This window comes from Chenopodium album, chromosome 14 (assembly GCF_948465745.1).
Source record: "Chenopodium album chromosome 14, dcCheAlbu1.1, whole genome shotgun sequence".
In the NCBI taxonomy this organism is placed as follows: domain Eukaryota; kingdom Viridiplantae; phylum Streptophyta; class Magnoliopsida; order Caryophyllales; family Amaranthaceae; genus Chenopodium; species Chenopodium album.
Genome location: NC_137847.1, coordinates 20300063 through 20318768, shown reverse-complemented (window position 1 = coordinate 20318768; position 18706 = coordinate 20300063). Strand labels below are relative to the sequence as shown.

Here is an 18706-nt window from a genome sequence, read left to right as displayed (position 1 = left end):
CGACGTGAAAAGTATTCATCACCGAGTTTGTTTTTGGGGAGACACAATTGGGTGTCTACAACTCTCTCTCTCCCTCTTGCCAATCCATGTAGTGACGAACTACATTCTCTATGATATCAACAACTTCTTCCTCGGTCTTGTTCATAATCGGGCCTCCGGCTCTGGCTTTAAGCCATGAAATTCCTTGGGGACTCAATCCTCCATAGAAGATTTGTATGATTTGGTATGTCGGGATTCCATGGTGAGGACATTCTTGTTGATACTCCTTGTATCTTTCCCAAGTCTCATACAAACTCTCGCTAGGCTTTTGCTTGAAACTTTGGATTAGAGTTCTTGCCTCGGCGGTCTTCGTTTAAGGGTAAAAGCGAGAAATAAACTCTTTAGTGACCTCATCCCAAGTTCTCAAGGAATTAGGCTTCACTTCCTTATCTAGCCACTCCAAAGCTCTTCCGATTAGAGAGAACGGGAATAGCTTGAGCCTTATGAATTCTTTAGAAACCCCATTGACCTTGATTGTGTCGCAATACTTCTCAAAATCTTTGAGATGATTTAGTGGGCTTTCGTGCTTGGCACCACTAAATTGCCTTCGTTCAATCATTGTTATCATCGCCGGCCTTATCTCAAAGTCATTGGCCGGTGTTGTTGGCGGAGCAATACCACTCTTAAATCTAAAGGCACCGGGAGTTCCCAACTCCTTCAAAGTAACCCTTGGTACTTCACCCATGCTTCTTTGTTCTTCTTCTTGAAATTCTTCTTCACTTGAAGAGCTAGAACTCAAGGATCGTATAGAAACTCTTATCCTTACGATTGTTCTCTTAATCTCCGGATCAAAAGGTACTAAAGTCCTTCCTCTTGTCCTATGCATACAATCTCAAAGAAATAATTAGTAGCACAGCTACAAGTGTAGCTTAAAAGAGAAAAATATTTTTGTATTTTTTAAATGAAATGAAATAAACTCACCAACAATAGCAAACAACTACGCCATTCCCAGGCAACGGCGCTATTTTGACCGAGAGGTGGATTCTAGGTCGTTGAAACTAAAATTCCTCCGATTAAACTAAATTTATAACCAAACCTACACCTAGTAATAGGGTAAGTTCGGGTTGAACCACTTGGAATAGAGGATGTTAGCTATTGCCAAAGTCAAGCTACTCGAAGCGTAAAAGGTAGTGTAGGTTATCTAAGTTCAACTAACAACAAAGTAAATCACAAAGTAAATCAATATTTCAAGACACTAGGGATTTAGGATCCATATACTCTTGCAATGGACACACACTAATCGGGTTGCAGATTGATTAATTCAAGTATTGCGAGGGAAGATAGACAATGCAATCAAAAGAGCTCAACAAGCTATCTCCTAAAGGTTTAATTAGCGCCAACTACGAAAGACTCTACTAGGAACGTCACAAACCAAGCTCAATCGATAAATGTGAGCTACAAATCAATGGTCCGTATCAATGTAGGCACACAATGCAATCTAGTATGACAATTAAAGTTAGCTACTTTTTAACTAATTACACACATGCACAAAATCAATCAACCAATTTAATCACAATGCTAAATCAATCAAAAACTCCTAATTAGCTATGATCCATCACTCAAACATGCTTCACCACATCCCTAGCAAGTAAACTACTCATAATCCATGGAAGAAATCAAAATCAAAAGTAACCTAATAAACAAATTCATCATCATCATTTCAATCAAACAAATTCAATCAACTAATCAGTAAACTTGAATAATCAACAAACAATTGAAATCAAAAGCTAAAGATTGCACTAAAGTAAAAGAAATCTTTACAAACTTTGGTGAAATCAAAGGAAAATGTGCTTAGAATCATCAATCATCAACCATTAATTTCTCTCTCTAAAAATCTAAGAACAAGTGTCTCTCTTTCAAAACTTCTCTCCACACTTTTACCAATTGATTCTCTAAAACTACTTCTAAAATATGAATTCTCTCTCTAAAAATGGAAGGAAAGTCTATATATGATGAAACTAACAAACAAAAGTTAGTTAGATCGTCCAAAATAGACCCGTACAGGCGCGACCTTCTTCAAGAGGATGCGCGGCCGAGCAAAACTGGGTACGAAACAGGGGGAGCAACAGGCGCGGCCGCGCCAAGGCCACGCGTGCCCGCGCCACCTGGCCGCGCGCCCTCGCCATCATCGTGCGCGCCCGTGCCTAGGAACAGGGCAGCTTCTTCCCTTCATCTTGACGCTCCTCGTGCGCTCCACTTGGTGTGCTTGATGAACACGAAGCATGGAAGAACCTAAAACACCTCGATGGTGGGTTCAACAACAGAATTGGTGCCCCCACGGCTTGAATGCATGGCCTAAGGTCAATTGGAACTTGCACATCTCCATACTTGGGCTTCAAATGGAAGACACTAGGCATCTTAATTAATGCAAACTCGGGAAGAAGTCTCGGGAATCCTTGGAGAACGATCTTAACCTGAAAATGATAGAAAACAAACAAATAAAAGGGAAAAAGACAAGAAAAACAAAGAAATGCATGAAAATGGAAAATCAACTAAGGAAAGTGCAAACTAATGAAATAAAGAGCAAAACTAAGGAAAAAGGAAAGAAAAGTGCTATAAAAGCAATCTAAAATCACCCTAAAAGTGAACAAATGAGTGCCATAAATGACACTCATCAACACACCACTTGAAAAGTTGTGTCTCGCACTCATATGGCCCGCACAGACATTACATGCTCACTCATACGGTGCATGTTGTATCAAAGATAGATCCTCTCAAGTACTAGTATGAGAAGGCAACACTCAATGGCAAATTATCAAGGTGGATAGTCAACCTGGCTCAATTTGACTTGAAATTCGTATCGCAAAAGGCCATTAAAGGTTCTGCATTTTCTTACTTCTTAGCAGATTTACCACTGGAAGAAGTTGAGAATGAAGAAAAAAAGTATGATTTCCCTAACGAAGATCTACTCATGACCGAAGATTATAGCTAGACGCTCTATTTTGATGGAGCTTCAAACCAAAAGGGTTGTGGTGTAGGAGTCATGCTCGTATCACCCAACGAAGAGCACATTCCAATTTCCATGAAGCTCGATTTTGATGTCACCAACAACACCGTAGAATATGAAGCGTGCATCTTGGGATTAGAAACAGCTATGGCCTTGGGAATTAAGAAGCTCAGAATCTATGGAGACTCATCACTTATCATCAACCAAATCTCCAAGAGATGGAAAGTGAGAAGTGAAAGTCTCGTTATGTATCAAGCTCATTTGGAAACTCTCATGGAGCAACTAGATGAAGTGGAATACACATACTTGCCTAGAGAAGAGAATTAGTTTGCCGACGCACTAGCTAAGTTGACATCAATGGTGTAAATTTCTAGAGACACAATCAGAATGCCATTGACTATAGAAAAAAGATATGAGCCGGTTTATGTTCACGCACTTGATGATGAACAATATTCACAAGAAGAAGACGAAGAGCCATGGTATACAGACATCCTTAACTATGTGATGAAGGGAGTATACCCTCCTAACACTAATAAAAGGGCACGCCGTGCTTTGAGGCTCCTGGGCTCACAGTATGTGCTCATCAGGGGAGAACTCCACAAAAGGACTGCGCACGGGAGAAACCTCTTATGCATAGCTAAGAAAAAAGCATACAAAACCATGGAAAACCTTCATGCCGGAATATGTGGAACGCATATGAATGCTAAGATGTTAATCAAAAATATTTAACGACAAGGTTATTATTGGACTACCATGGAGAGAGATTGCCACGAACATGTCAAGAAGTATATGAAGAGTCAAGTTTACGCAACATTACAGCATGTTTCACCTTTGCTTCTCTACACATACACTTCCCTATGGCCTTTCTCTACTTGGGGAATCAACATCGTTAGGAAGATAACACCACCAGGACAAGGAGGACATGAGTTCATCCTTGTATCAATCGATTACTTTACCAAATGGGTCGAAGCTGCTTCCTATGCTAAACTCACGGCAAAACATGTAGCTCAAATTTATCGAGAAAACATCATATGTCGCTATAGTGTACGTCATGAAATGATCAGTGATAATGGGACATATTTCCAAGACGAATGCGCAGAACTATTGCAGAAATATCATATGAAACACCACATATCATCACCCTACAAACCATAAACGAATGGTGCGGTTGAATTGACCAATAAGAATGTGAAAACTATCATCGAAAAGATGATGGAAAATTACAAAGATTGGCCAAGCAAGCTACATTTCGCTCTTTAGAGTTACTGAACTTCCGGTCGTACATCAACAGGGGCTACCCCTTTCTCTTTAGTCTATGGAGTTGAAGCCGTACAACAAATAGAGCTGGAGATCCCTTCTCTACGGATTGCGTTAGAAAGCTAACTAGATGAAGTCGACTGGATTAGAGCAAGATATGAAGAATTAGTCTTACTTGATGAAAAATGCTTGGCAGCTTTGCATTATGTCCTAACCTACCGACAGCTTCTGGCACGACATTTCAATAAAAAAAGTCAAGACTAGGAATATCAAAGAAGGTTATTTAGTGCTTAAAGCACTCCGTAAAAATGTATTAGATCCAAGAGGAAAATTTAGGCCAAATTGGTCAAGTCCATACATTGTCAAGTCTATTTGTCTGGTGGAGCGGCACAATTAGTAGACATGGATGGCAATGGTTTCCATAACTTAACCAATTTGGATCAACTCAACAAGTTTTATGCTTAATTGCATGGGTTCAAGACCCGTTAGAGCTACGTTTAGCCTGATTCCTTTTAAGGATACGTAGGCAATCCCTCAAGGGGGCGTGGCCACTTTAAAAATAAAAATCCCTTCTTCAACCAAATACAGCACACAAGGCAGTGGAATGCGAAAGGCCAAGAAAATCGCACAGTGTCAAACATCGCGCCACGATAGAACCGCGCCACGGCACAATGCACCGCGGCACGGTAGAAATCCCCACGACATGGCGTACCAGCTTTGCGGACTTATGGAAGTTTTAGGTTTTGCAGCTTTGCGGACTTATGGTAGGAAACGCCGTGCCACGTCAAAATAAACCGCGCTGTGGCAGGACACACCGCGATACGGCGAATTTTGGCAAAAAACTGCAGCAGAGAAGCACCGTGTCACGGTATTGGCTACCGTAACGCGGAAGATGTACCATGGCACAGCAGACATTCCTCTTGGATTTTGCAGTTTTTTTAATTGTTTTACGATTATTTCGTTCGACAATTATTATTCTTCCATTGCGTCCGGCTTCTTGACTCAGATAAAAAATAAATAAAAAATAAAAAATAAAAAAATAAAAAAAATAAATAAAAAGAGAAGAAGTCATTGTAAGTTTTAATTAAGGCAAAAATAAATGTGATATTATTAATGAAATAAACGTCACTACAACTATTGGCATTATACGCCTTATTTAAAAATTAAAACTTAAATTATAAAAGCAAAGCAATATTGGTCTAATCCATATTAGCCTTAGGAAATTCTTTCTTCTTTTCAACTTGGTCGGCCTTTACCATTAGTGTTTCCTTTGTAGCTCGAACCGTCACACCCCTAGTAGAGCTTTCACCCCTTTCAACTCTCTCGGGTTTCTTAGGTTGTTTCTCCCTATAAAACATCTTGTCTTTACCCTTTCTTTTTACCCAACTCTTCTTCTTAGTCATGATAGGAGTCTTAAACTCAATTCCTTATGTTCTCGGACTAAAACGATCTTTCCCAGGCGCCTTCTTGCTTCCAAGTCGTTCCTTCACATCACCATTGAACCTACGCGATCCAACTAGTTCTCTCCTACTTCGAGGATTCAACCATGACTTGTATGCACTAGATAAGGGTGGAGGAGGTTGATTACTCGCAGAAACGGTCCACAAAGGCCTTCCAATCCAATATGTCTCATACTTATGAACATTACTTTCATGCAATGATATTTCACGAGGACTATCATTATAGCGTGGAACTACTTGTTCAAGTCCGAGTTGTCGCATAAATCGGGAAGGGCTATAAAAAGTCAATTTCGAGAGACTAGGAACACGACAGTATGGAGTATTGTTCGTCTCGACCATCCTAGTAAGCCTCCACTAAGGCACCACCCATCGAATGGAAAATTCTCTCTTCGCAAAGAACAACTTCCAATCATCATAAGACATATTTGCAGAGTAGTTTATCTTCCTACGAACTAGATCATTGGGACCATATTTTTCGATATCGTCGAGGGCCTCAAAGAGTTCCAAACATTCCATCAACCAAATCTGCAAAAAAAAAGAAAAAGAAGCAGTATCGCAACAGACTTAACACCGCAACACGGGACACATTGTCGTGTTGCGGCAAAAAATTACATGACGCGGTAGCCATTACTGTGACACGGCGCATACCAAGTGTCATGGTTTTAGCGCGAAACTCTCTCTTACCTGCAATAGTACTAGAGAGCCCTTTCGAACAGCTTTCCGGTCAGATTTTGCTTCACAAAACTACACAAAGTTTCTCCAAGGCAAGTAGGCATAGGGGATCTTCCAAATTCAAAATGTTCAAGCACAAAAACTAAACTAGCATGTCCTACTCTACCGTTTGCAAATAAAAGCTTACTAAAAATGCAAAAAACTATATGCCCTTATACGGTATACATGATATGATTCAGAGATAAGAAGATTAAAATACAAATTTGCAAGCTTTTCTAGATCTACCTCGTTACCACACACAATTTTATTTAAATATGTGTCTATCAGATTTAGATGTCTCTCAAATCCTGGTAGTAGTATTCACGCAGGGTAGGCATTACAACAAGAACTCTAGTAGGGAAGCCAAAAATAGCACCAAATTCCTTCGACAGAGGACAGATTTCATCATAATGGAACTTGAAACAATGGGTTTCCGGACTCCAATAATCTAAAGCTCTGACATGTTCAACTGCTACATGCCTCAACAATAGTAAACCTCTGACATGGAATAATTCTAGCTCTCTTTTCTCTGCATTGGTCAAGGAATACGACCAATCACGCAATGTATTATCAAAATTTTGTGACATTATTATTTAAATATGAAATTCTAGTTATTTTATGTTTCGTAATTATGCATATCACGAATTAACTGGTCGTAATTTATAGCCAAAAGAGTCCAGAAAAGCAAAAAAGTTATCCAGTTGCAAGCGCAAAAGCATCGCTGCTTTATTTGCGCACCGCGACATAGTAAGGAACACCGTGTCACGTGACAAGAGCACTGTGGCGTGGCAATATCTACCATGACACGGTACTGACCATGTGTCACGATGGTTATGCGTCATCATTTTTTATCCTTGACCTATTTTTTTCCGAATTTTTCTTTTATTTTCCTTAACCATTTATCCTTCAAACTCTTTTTCCGAGAGTTTTATTCCTAATAAAATTCTCCCTTTATTTTATTTTTATTTTTATTTTTATTTTCTTTTTATTTTGGAGAAGTTGTAAAACTTGTCCTATTTTTATTTCTTTTTATTTTTGGGGAAGTTGTAAAACTTGTCCATTTTATTCTTTATTTCCTTTTATTTTGGGGAAGTTGTAAAACTTGTCCCATTTATTTTTTAATTTCCTTTTTTTTTAGGAAGTTGTAAAACTTGTCCCATTTTATTCTTTATTTCCTTTTATTTTGGGGAAGTTGTAAAACTAGTCCACTTTTATTTTTTATTTCCTTTTATTTTAGGGAAGTTGTAAAACTTGTCCCATTTCATTTTTTATTTCTTTTTTATTTTGAGGAAGTTGTAAAACTTTTTCCTTTCTTTGTTTTTTAATTTTGGGAGAAGGTTGGTACCCTCCACTTACGAGAAAATAAGGATTTTTTTTTCTCATCGTTAATCACACACAAACAGTCACAAGTACGCACTAAACATACACACTAATCGATAATTAAAGTGTCAAATGCATAAAGTATGAATAAAATATACAAATGAGTCATAAGTAATGTCAAGTGTCATCATAGTACATAAAAAAAACCCTCGGTCAAAAATCTCCAGATCCAGAAGAACTAAGATTAGTGTCATCATGATACTGCGAGTAAGGGAATGGCAGACCAAAAAGGCCCTCCATCATCTAAGTACGAGGAGTAATGTCCCTACTAGTCCCCACGACTCCTACAGAAGACAAAGTCATGGCAGGTCTTGTCCAGCTGGTAAACTGCGTAGGCTGACTCTAAGATGTAGGCATCATCGGTGGAGGCATCGTCCTAAACACCGAAACCGAATATAAGCCCTGATCCACAGGAGTAATGATCGGCCTAAACTCAGGCTGTAAAGGTTAAAATGGCTAGGAAGACGGAGGATGCTGCCGCTGGGTCTGAAAATGCTAGAATGGCTGAGAAGACTAAGGCTGCTGCCACTGAGTTTGAAAATGCTGAAATGGCTAAGAAGAGTGAGGCTGCTACCACTAGGTCTGAGAATACCGATAAATCTCAGGGGATTGTCTGCGGTGACTAGGCTCCCCCTCGTCCGAGCCTCTATGCCTCGAGCGCGAGCGAGACATCCGTCGCCTTTGTCGCTCCTGAAAGACACAAAATGAGAAGATATCAGTGGTGTAAGATAAAACAAAACGTAAACATGAAAAAAAAAACAGGCGAATATACCTCATAAACATCGTCTGAACCACTCCGACAACTCGCACCGCGTCGCAGCTTAATGACGCAATATTTCAGAGCATTAACCAACTTCATCATGCCTATCATGTCCGAGTGTGTGACCTGAAAGCAAGAAATCAGTAACAAGCAATATTACGAAAAGTGAAAGGTGTGTTAAACTTACCGGGTCAAACTCAGGCAGGGACTCCTGTGCCTGTGTAAACCCTCTGGTGCATTAGCAATATGGTCCTCGACCATACCAATCAGCCTCGGGTAACGGGCGGATTGAGACGGAATCTCGATCCTTCCCCTACGACGAGCAGTCGCCTAAAACATGATCGAATAATCAAGTTATTCGACGGTTTAAATAGGGACTACTATAAAGAAAATTCTCAAAGATCAAACCTCAGGAAGACGGGGTAAAGGAGCCAAGCAAGGAAGCATGTCCTGTGAATAATCGCCGTCCATACGCACAAGCTCTTGCCAAGAAAATTGATAGCGCTCTCCTCCGCTCACCAGCGCCTCCAACAAGCGTGAGTGCAACATCGACGCAGGCGGAGGCAATGGCACTACAAAGCGGTCAACGCTGTGCTGACGGACTACGCGCTCTCCAATATACCAGACAAGACGTGATATACCAAAGAAGATCGTACGATACGTCGAGCGCTCTAAAGCCTCGGGAAGGTCAGTCAAGCCAGCCCAAGGTCGATACTGAATCTCGACCAGGACCTAAAAACGATAAAAGCATACAGTGAATGTCGAGAAATAATATCAAAGTAAAAGAAATACATTGTAAAGTCGATTCTTACGCCAATAGTGGTGGTACACCAGCGCATCAACCCTCGCATACTCGATACTGAATCCACTCGAGACTCGCCCCAGTCACGCTGTAAGGAGGGTGTTCCCATCATAGGGGATCCTTCTCCTTAGATGCCCATGGCCCTTTAAACTCCTAGCACTTTACACTTGTTAGGGTGTATTAAGATTTGAATTCCTGACTGTTTGGGGGACCTTAAATTAGAAATAATCCTTTTAACACGCTTTTTTGTAAGAAACAAGTAGGAGTCGCCAATGAGTTTTAGGAAAACTCATAAACCTCGTTCATGCCTTTCTCCCAAGAAGAGTTCAAGGGATAATTAGCACGAATCATAAGTTTACCCTTGCCCAAATTGGTCTACGTGTACAAAAAATGAGTTCGGGAGCAAGGGTACTAAAATAACGTTCTTTTTAGGGAGGAATCGCTATTCTAACCCTAGTTACGGCCTCTACTAGCTCTTCTTTTTTCACAATTTCATCACAAAGCAATATGTGCAACATGATACCTAAAACTAAGTTAGTTGATTTTAATTATACGCATTAATCACATAGGAATTACATTGCAAAAGTCGTTATTCTTATTTAATCAATATTCGTGAATTAAACAAAATAAAAAAGATTCGCCTTGGCTTAGGTGATCAATTAACAATTAATTATTCAATTATATTATTATTTAATGCAAGATACTATGTGAAATTAATTAATTAAAAATCCGTTTAAAGTGATCAAACAACATTAATTAATTAATTAAAGTTGTTTTAAAAAACAAAACAAAGGTGGTTGATCTAAGTGCTCGGGAATTTACCACTTCTCTTTGCTAGATATTCGTTTAGAACACTTATGGACTCCTTCTTGTTCAGGAACCTCCACCGTAGTAACAAGTATTAAAGGGGGTGAGTGTTTAGGACAAGAGGGTTTGGTAGCACACAAGTTCACAAAGTTTCTGCCAGTGTTTTAGGTTAATTTCCCTCCCTTTGAGCCTCGTATTAAGCCCCTATTTATAGGGAATGGGTAAGATTAGGGTTTTGAACATTCTACAGCAACAGGTGTCGCGCACATCTGAATGAGTTGCGCGTGGCATTCCAGCACAAGTAATAGGCAGCGCAACTGATTTTCTTGCGCGCGGTATTATGGTAAGATTCGATTTCATATTTTTATGAAATTCTGAATCTTCCGCAAGCGCATCACTAGCAGATGCACTGGGCGTTGCGCGCAACCTTGTGAGTTGCGCGCGCCAGACCAGCGCGACTAAGTGAGATTCGCTCTGATTTCTCTACGGCAGCATTGATTTTTAACCTAGGCGCCTCTAAATCCGGCATTTTAAGGCTTTATGCTCGGGCAAAAGCCTAATTATGATCGGGCTTAGTTGTTTGGACCTTAACGCATTTAATTTTAAGTTAGGCTAGTTTATTTTTATGTTCTTGTGATTCAATCAGTTATCCATAAGTGTTCTTCACGTTAATCCAACACGAAGATGGTTTTATTTATCGTCATTGCACTTCTTGTTGGGAAAGGAGGCCAAAAGTAGACGTCTATAGTTAGCCCCCGCTTTGATCGAGTCTAGAATAGATGACGATCAAAGTAGTCAAGGAAATAGATCCGAGACTTATTCTTCGAAGTTTTCAAAGAACAGAGAATCTTTCAGAAAGTTTAAGGATGTCGAAATGGTCCTTGATTCGCTAAGTGCTTGAGACAAATAGCTATTAAGGTTAGAAAAAAGTATTTTCTAGTCTTAACGCGCTAAAGAATCTAGATTGATCCTTTGCAATTGTAGAACGCTTTTACAAGTAAAGGTGTTCTAGGTGTTGTCACGTCATGAGAAGAAATCGGTTTAAAAAGGAATAAAGGGGATGATGTCCTCTCAATCATGTCATTGTTGGTCTAAAGTCCCTCGATATGTCATTGAAACTTTAGTCTGATTTTAATAAGTTAAAAAGATGATAAAAGGAGAGGTGTTTCGGCATTCATAGCCTAACACGTGAATAAAGTTCTTGAAAATTCACTTGTCAAAACGCAGTACTCGGTGTCCACAAGATAGAAATACATGTCTCAAGATTGGAGGCATATATCCAAATCCAGTGAGAGAGAAGAAAATCGACAACTCTCTCAGCAGTTTTGTCCACAAGATGAGAACACGTGTCTCAGGACTAGGGGCATGTGCCTACATAAATGCGACATCGCACGTCGCTCTTTATACAGGGGGTGGACAACACCCTAACTGTCCGGCAAGTTAGTAAGCTCACTAAATGTCGTATTTTCATTCTTTATACAGGGGTGGACGACACCCTAACTCTCCGGTAAGCCAGTAAGCTTCCTAACTACTGTATTTGCTTCCAATCGAGAACTGTCTATTCTCAAGTGGTTCGGCGCGCCTGTCGACTCGTTAGCTAACGCCTAAAGTAAAGTAAATAAATTCTACCTTTTAGTTACCAGAGGTAGATAACGAAAGCAAGGAAGAGGTGAAATTTTACGCAACAACTACGCCATACATTTTTACACCGCATGAACGTCGTCCTTTTTGCTGTGGACGCCAAAAAGAAAGAAAAGAACGTGACATTTTTGAAGTCAATACAGTAAAATGACAAACCTGTCTATGGGAGCTTTCACCTAAAGCACCATTACGGAACGTCTTAAGACACGCGTACGAAAAACGTCCAAAACGTATGCTTAGGGAAGGTACAAAGCACAGTGTGCATGCAAGATGATGCAAAAAACTATCAAAGAAGAAAACAAACTACAAAATGCAAAGAAATTAAAATAAATCTCGATAATTTGCGTACCATTACGTCTAACAACGAGCAAAAATCGTTAAAAGTTAATCAAACGGAACGAAATTCAAACACTGGTCTTTTAAGTGACCAGTATCCGCGCGCAACTCAATGGGTCGCGCTGGCCAGGCGCGCACATCTCTCTGAGTTGCGCTGGATTGTCACGCGCAACTGATTCAGTTGCGTGCGACATTTAAATCAGCAAAAAGAAATCGCGGAGCGCGATTTTCATTTTACTCTTTCTCTCTCTTTCCTTCGCCATTTTCGACTCTTTATCTCTCCAAAAAGCTTGGATTTTCTTGTTTTTCAAAGCTAAAGGAAGTAAATCTCGTCCTCTATTCACATGTTTCATGATCCATCGTAAGTTCTTTGCTAAAATTTGTTTGTTTTTGGCTTAATTTGGACGATTTTCGAATCGCAAAACCCCAAGTTTTGAATTTGCGGGTTTTTTATTCGGTTCATTTTTCTTGAGATTCTTTGTTCCATGTTATTATACTACTTTTAAGGAGGGTTTTGCAACAGATTTCATGAAAAATGGTTTAGTATTGAACCTTACATGAGCATTTATTCGTTTAAGTGCGTTCTTGCAATTTTCCTTCGATTTTAGCTCGATTTTTGTTGTTTTTGCTTGCTCATTTTGGTTATACTTGTTGAATATGAAGTAAATTATAGTATTGGAACTAATTTTATCTTCATAAGTCATGTTTTGAAAATTTTAAATCCCAAAAAATATGCGCGAAGTATATTCTTAGCTCATTTTGCCATGTTCGAATTTAAAGATTGTTTGGTAGACGATAATTATGTTTATGCTGTCACTATTCATCTAAAAGTATTTGATTCTTTGAGATATAGGAATATAATCCATGAATGCTTTAGTTGAAACTCGTATAGGATGGCTTTTGTGGGTGTTAAAAGCCCCCTTTAACGAGTTTAACTGTAGGTATCATAGCCCCTAAGCATGGGTGCATTCAATTTTTGTGTTCTGTCCTTTCGGTAGCTGTTATGCTGCCGAAATGGGTCTTGAACATGTATATTAGCTTAGTTTTAGAAAAATAAACTAATAGGGAACTTTGTCCGTTTATAGCATGAATACCCCTCCATTTGTTGATGCCGAGGAGGATCTGGAAGGTCCCGTACCTGACGAGGTAGTTCGCCCTCGTGAGGAGGCTCAGGAGTGACGCGTCGGAGCTGATCGACGTCTCTAAGAGGATGTGGTTTGGGAGGCTCCTCCCAAATGGAACCCTCGGGTCCTTAAGTGGGACCTAGACCATCATGTTTCGATCAAGAGTTGGCGTAGCATAGTGAGTTCTTTTGCGTCTCCGTTTTTTTAGTTTATCTCTCTCTTTTTAAAACAAACGTAACAGTATTATTTTTCATATGTTTTTTTTAGAGTGAGCCTAGCATGCGTTTGTATGGCTCGGATGACTTGAGGGGCCGTTTTGAGAGTTTGCCCGACGTGGTAAAGGAGGTAGTGCAGCTTTCGGGGATCAGCCCCCAGCTGGTAGCTCTTCGGGATTTATCGAGTCAGCTTGCGTCGTCATCTTTTCTTCGTGGGTTGCTGGAATTTTGGTGGGATTCCACCAACATTTTTCACTTCCCATGGGGAGAGATGACGGTTACCCCTTACGATTTCTCTATGATTACGGACTTTCCTTTCGGAGGTGAGACTGTAGCTATGGAAGTCGTTAAGGGGTCATACGAGAGACTGCGTGACCTTGTGGGGGACCGCCTTGCAGCAGCCCTCCACTTATATGTGCAGTCTTGTCCGCACTCGGTTCTTGCTGACCAGTTGTTGGCTGATGAGGTTGATCGGCAGTGTACACCTGAGAAGCTAGCTCGGATATACATTGCTCACGTTCTTTCCGACACCGTCTTGAGTGATCGGGGGGAGCCTTTTGCCATTGGGTTACTTATTTGCCTCAGTGATTTGAGGCAAGTGGGTAACTTGAGTTGGGCGGAGGTGTTGTATGCTCGTATGCTTTCCGCTATGGGCAAGCGACCCGGGTGATGGATTTCACGGAACTGAGGTGCCTCGGATCTCCATTTCATGGCATGGTCGTATCCTCGAGGTGCGTGTTCATTTTTAACATTGTTATCTTTTTTAATCACCATTTTCGCCTTCCGATCTCATTTTTTTTCTTTCTTTTAGGCTTGGGGATACTCGTACCTGCCTTTTTTAGCCCCCAGGATGCTTAAGGCAGCTCTCTTTCCTATCAGCCATCGTCTGGTCACGATTAAGAAGAAGTGAGTGACTTCAGCCGGCGACTTTCGCCAAAGGATTCCTTCAGCGACTCATGCATCAGTGAGTATTTTAACAACACATGTATATATTTATTGTTATTATTATTATTTTTTGATGAGTTTTCATGTGGTTGTGTTTTGTAGATCGATCTCCGTACTTAGAGTTTAATCATCGAAGTCCCTAAGGCTGTCCGGTCTAGCATCGTTTGTTGCTGTTTCCAGGCCCTTTATCAGGGACTTTCGGTGCTCCAGATGATAGACGCTTGGTTTTTAGGCGAACGTGTTCTCTGGCAGTCTTCGTTCGAGGAGCCTTTGGTTTCTACGGATCCTCCGATCCGGATGTTGCATTCGGACCTGCTATCTACCGTGGATCGAGCTCAGGCAATCCTTGGTTATTCAACGGAGCAGATGGTGCTGCCGGGTGCATCCTACCCGACATTTGTTGCATCCAGGCTGACTCCTTTTCCAGCTTTTGTTTCGGTTAGTATTTTTACCATCATTTATTTTTTCTTTTATTTTCGGAACTTTGACTCTTTTATTGTATTTTCAGCGAGTCGGGCTAGGCGGTTGGGTGCCTCCTATGGCGGAGATCGCGTATACCGATGCTTTTGGGTCGGTAATTCGTGAGATTCTCCCAGCAGCGGAGGATGAGGACATACCGTTTTTTCCTGAGATGATTGAGTCGGTATGTTTATTTTGTATATGTATTTATTATTTTTTCTTTTATATATATTTATTTGATAAATTTCCTTATTTTTTTAGAACAGGTTCCGCGAGAGACCGTGAACGGCATGGTGAGGACTATGTGTGCTTTCCGAGCCGCTTATCGGAGAGCCCTCGTAGCTTTGTCATGCCGTGATCATCGGATGGTCACGGAAAGTTTATTTCTTTTTCTTTCCTTTTTCTTTTTGTCAAATTTATTACACATTTTGTTTATTAATCTTTGTCTTGGATTTTGCAGGATGTACAGCATCCTTCCGGGAGTCGCCGAGCACCTGACTTCCTTTTGTATTTTTTATTACGGAAAACAAATGTACATATGGCGCACATATCTTGTATATATATAGTATATTTCTTTTATTTCCATGAGTTTTTTTTTTTTTGAAAAGAAAAAATTTCCGAGGGAGGGAAAGGGTTCCCGACTTACTCCCCTCGAAAAAATAACAAAAAAACAAAAAAGAAAGGAAAGGAAAAAAGAAAGAGAAAGGAAAAAGAAAGAGGAAAAGGAAAAAAAATAAAGGTGAAAAAAGGAAATAAAGAAAAATAAAATGGAATAATAAAAAACGAAGTTATAAAGAAAATAAAATAATAAAATAAAATAAAAGAAAGACACAAAGAAAGAGAGAAAAGAAATGGAAACAAGTGTTAACAAAGTCAAGAGTATGATTAAACCTAACAACATGTTGCAACAGTCAAAGCGCGCGCAACTGGATGGGTTGCACGCGGCTGTCGCGCGCATGTGAATCGGATGCGCGCGGCTGGCGCGCGCAACTCATGAGATGCACGCGCTGCCTGCGGGTAAACTTTCCTTTGAGCGAAAATTGCCGAAATTTTGCCCCTTTTGGGTCTATTTAAACGTGGTTTCGTGTACGCTTTTGATCATCTCGCATTCATTCGTTAGTAGAACTATAGAGAAAAAGAATTAATCTCTCTACTGTCTCTCTTTTTTTTGAACAATGGTGGAAACCTTTATGCAAAACGTTTGAAACAATGGGTCACTTCCCTTTCGATTGAGGATAAGTTAGCTTTCAAAATATATCACCTTGACCCTCTATTGAATTATATGTAATTAGTTATAAAATTTGATTTTCTTCATGCTGTTGTTAATCATTGGGATTTGAATCATCATCTTTTCCTCTTTAAAGGGGATGAAATTATCCCATTAACTGGCGAGTTTGAGGCTCTACTAGGTTTCCCTGCAAATACTCTCCCCGTGACATATGCCCCTAACTTGTCAGATTCCAAACCTATATTTCAAAGATTGTTTTGTTTGAATGACAATGATATGGCCAATATGGGAACTAAAGAAGGCGTGAATTTAGTTCAATTTATTGAACACTTTGTCGCCCTCGTGACAACTTGACTAAACAAAGTTTTAAAATTCGTGCTCTATGTTTTTGCCTTGTTGTCAATTGTTTGCTTAGGACATGTAAAGAGTATGGAGATTATTCCATGGTGTCCATAGTGGAGCAAATAGAGGGGTGTCACTCACCGGACCCTTTAACTCAGGCAGAGACTGTTCTTTGCTTGAATCGCCTTAGAGGAGACCCTAACGAGAACGGTCTCACGGGAAGTCCACTCCTATTACACGTACGTTTTTTTTTTCGTCGTGCTTCAGCGCAAGTAATAAAGTTGCGATGTTCTTACCAGCACAATCTTCTGGGATACCCGCGAGTGGCGCGCGCAACTAGATGTGATGCGCGCGCCACCTGCTTATGTAACGTCGCAATAATTTTTTTTTCTTTTTTTTCAAATTTGTCTCATGGAGCATTTGCAAATCGTTGATCAGCCACAAAATCTTGAGGCTAACGGAGTGAGAACATTCCCCGGACGTCGAATTCTCTACAAGCATAAGAATGAAGAGGAATGGACGTCGTTTTTCTGTCATGGGGTTCCTAACATACGCTTTGTGATTCCTTGGTGGAACATTAGTAGTATGATTGGGAATAGTTTTAACTGTCCATACATTAGGCTTTTGGGCCTTTATAGTACTACTTACATCTTTCCTTGCAGGATGATGAGACAATATGGGATGAAACAGATTATTCCTCCACAAGATTGTAATGCCCCTAGGGATGTGATCTTTAAACCCGAATGAATTCCCCGTTAGATGGAATATTGGTCAAGTCTTCCTAGGTGGGTAGTGAAAAATCCCACATCAAGCATTGTAATATCTTCTTTTTACAAAGCTTGGATGAATGCGGCGGACAAAGGAGAGCTAAATAAGGCTCGTTCACAAAATCAAGCTGCTTTGTCCCACATTCAACCTATGCCTTTGATGCATTCGGCCACCACTACTCCTTCTAATGGCCAAAACAAAGGAGTGAGAAGAAAGTTAGACTTCTCCTCATCACCTAAGGCTCGTTCAAGGGAACCAAAAAGAAAGGCTCCTCCTAAACCCGCGTAAAAGGGTGTGAAGATTAAAGAACCTTCACCAAATCCTCGCAAAAATGCTCCAAGGAATGATAAAGGGGAAGGGAAAAGAATTGAAAAAGCTCCTATTCTAAGGTTGAGGAAGAACGTTTAAGTCAAGAAGAAGAGCGAAGGGGAAAGCTCTAAGGTTGCTGAAAGTACAACAATGAAAACTATTCCTCTGTCTACTGTGACAATTGAGGATATAGTAAAACCTTAGAGTGTTACACAATTATCAATAGTTTAAATTCAAATAAAGTGTAATCACTACTATGTTTTTTATAATTACTATCTAGTTCAATGATGCTTTTTGTTTTTGAATTTTGAATGGAATAAAAATGAGCTTTTATTTTTATATGACCAAATCATAAAGATTACCTACGTATCCGTGTTACGAAATCAGGTCTTTACGTAGTTCTTTGCAATATTTACTTATTATTATTATTTTTTATATATATTTTTCTTCAATTTCTCATGTAGAAATTAAATGAAAAATTAATTAAACTTTGTTTAACAACTTAAATCAAAGTTTAATTTTTGTTTTCCGAGTATATGTGATTTTCGAGAAACGCCCCTTTTTTATCGCTAGTAAAAATCGGAACTTTATTCAAGCGTAAAATTCTGGGATCGTAGTTTGTCAGCAGGTGGCGCGCGCAACATCCAAGTTGCGCGTGACATCCGCGCGCAACTATTTTAGTTGCGCGCGACACCTGTGCTACGAGTGTTAAATTTCTTTTTTTTCTTTTTTTTTGTATTATTACCCCCCAAGTGTGAAGAGTTTTTCATGATGTTCGAAAAAATCTGAACACTTTGAATGGTACATGTTTGTTTGTTTTTTTTTTAATTACCCCCCAAGTGTAATGAACTTTACCGTGTTATTCGGTAAAGTGCATAACACTTAGAACCTTTATTTGAATGCTAAAAAAATGATTGTTTAATGAATGAACGAGTTTATCTGGATTTCATATGTAATATTTTTTAAGTCGATCAATGTTTATTAATTGGCGAATTTCATCACCCCCAATATCCATTAATCTGACAACTCCTCCTGATAGAATTTCAATTACACGGTAAAATCCTATCCAATTAGGTTTGAATTTCCCTCTTGGATCAGTTGGTGGACCCCTAAGCTCTTTTAGTACAAAGTCACCTTCTTTAATATTTCGGGGTCGTAACCTTTTGTTAAAATGTT

The 18706-nt window shown here is 39.7% G+C and overlaps 1 non-coding gene across 1 annotated transcript; it reads left to right on the top strand.

The window, feature by feature from the left end:
* The first annotated feature begins 233 nt into the window (after positions 1-233).
* Positions 234-339, top strand: LOC145580493 (small nucleolar RNA R71). The gene has a single exon (XR_014099522.1). It is a non-coding gene; the product is annotated as a small nucleolar RNA R71 (small nucleolar RNA).
* The last annotated feature ends 18367 nt before the right edge of the window (positions 340-18706 follow it).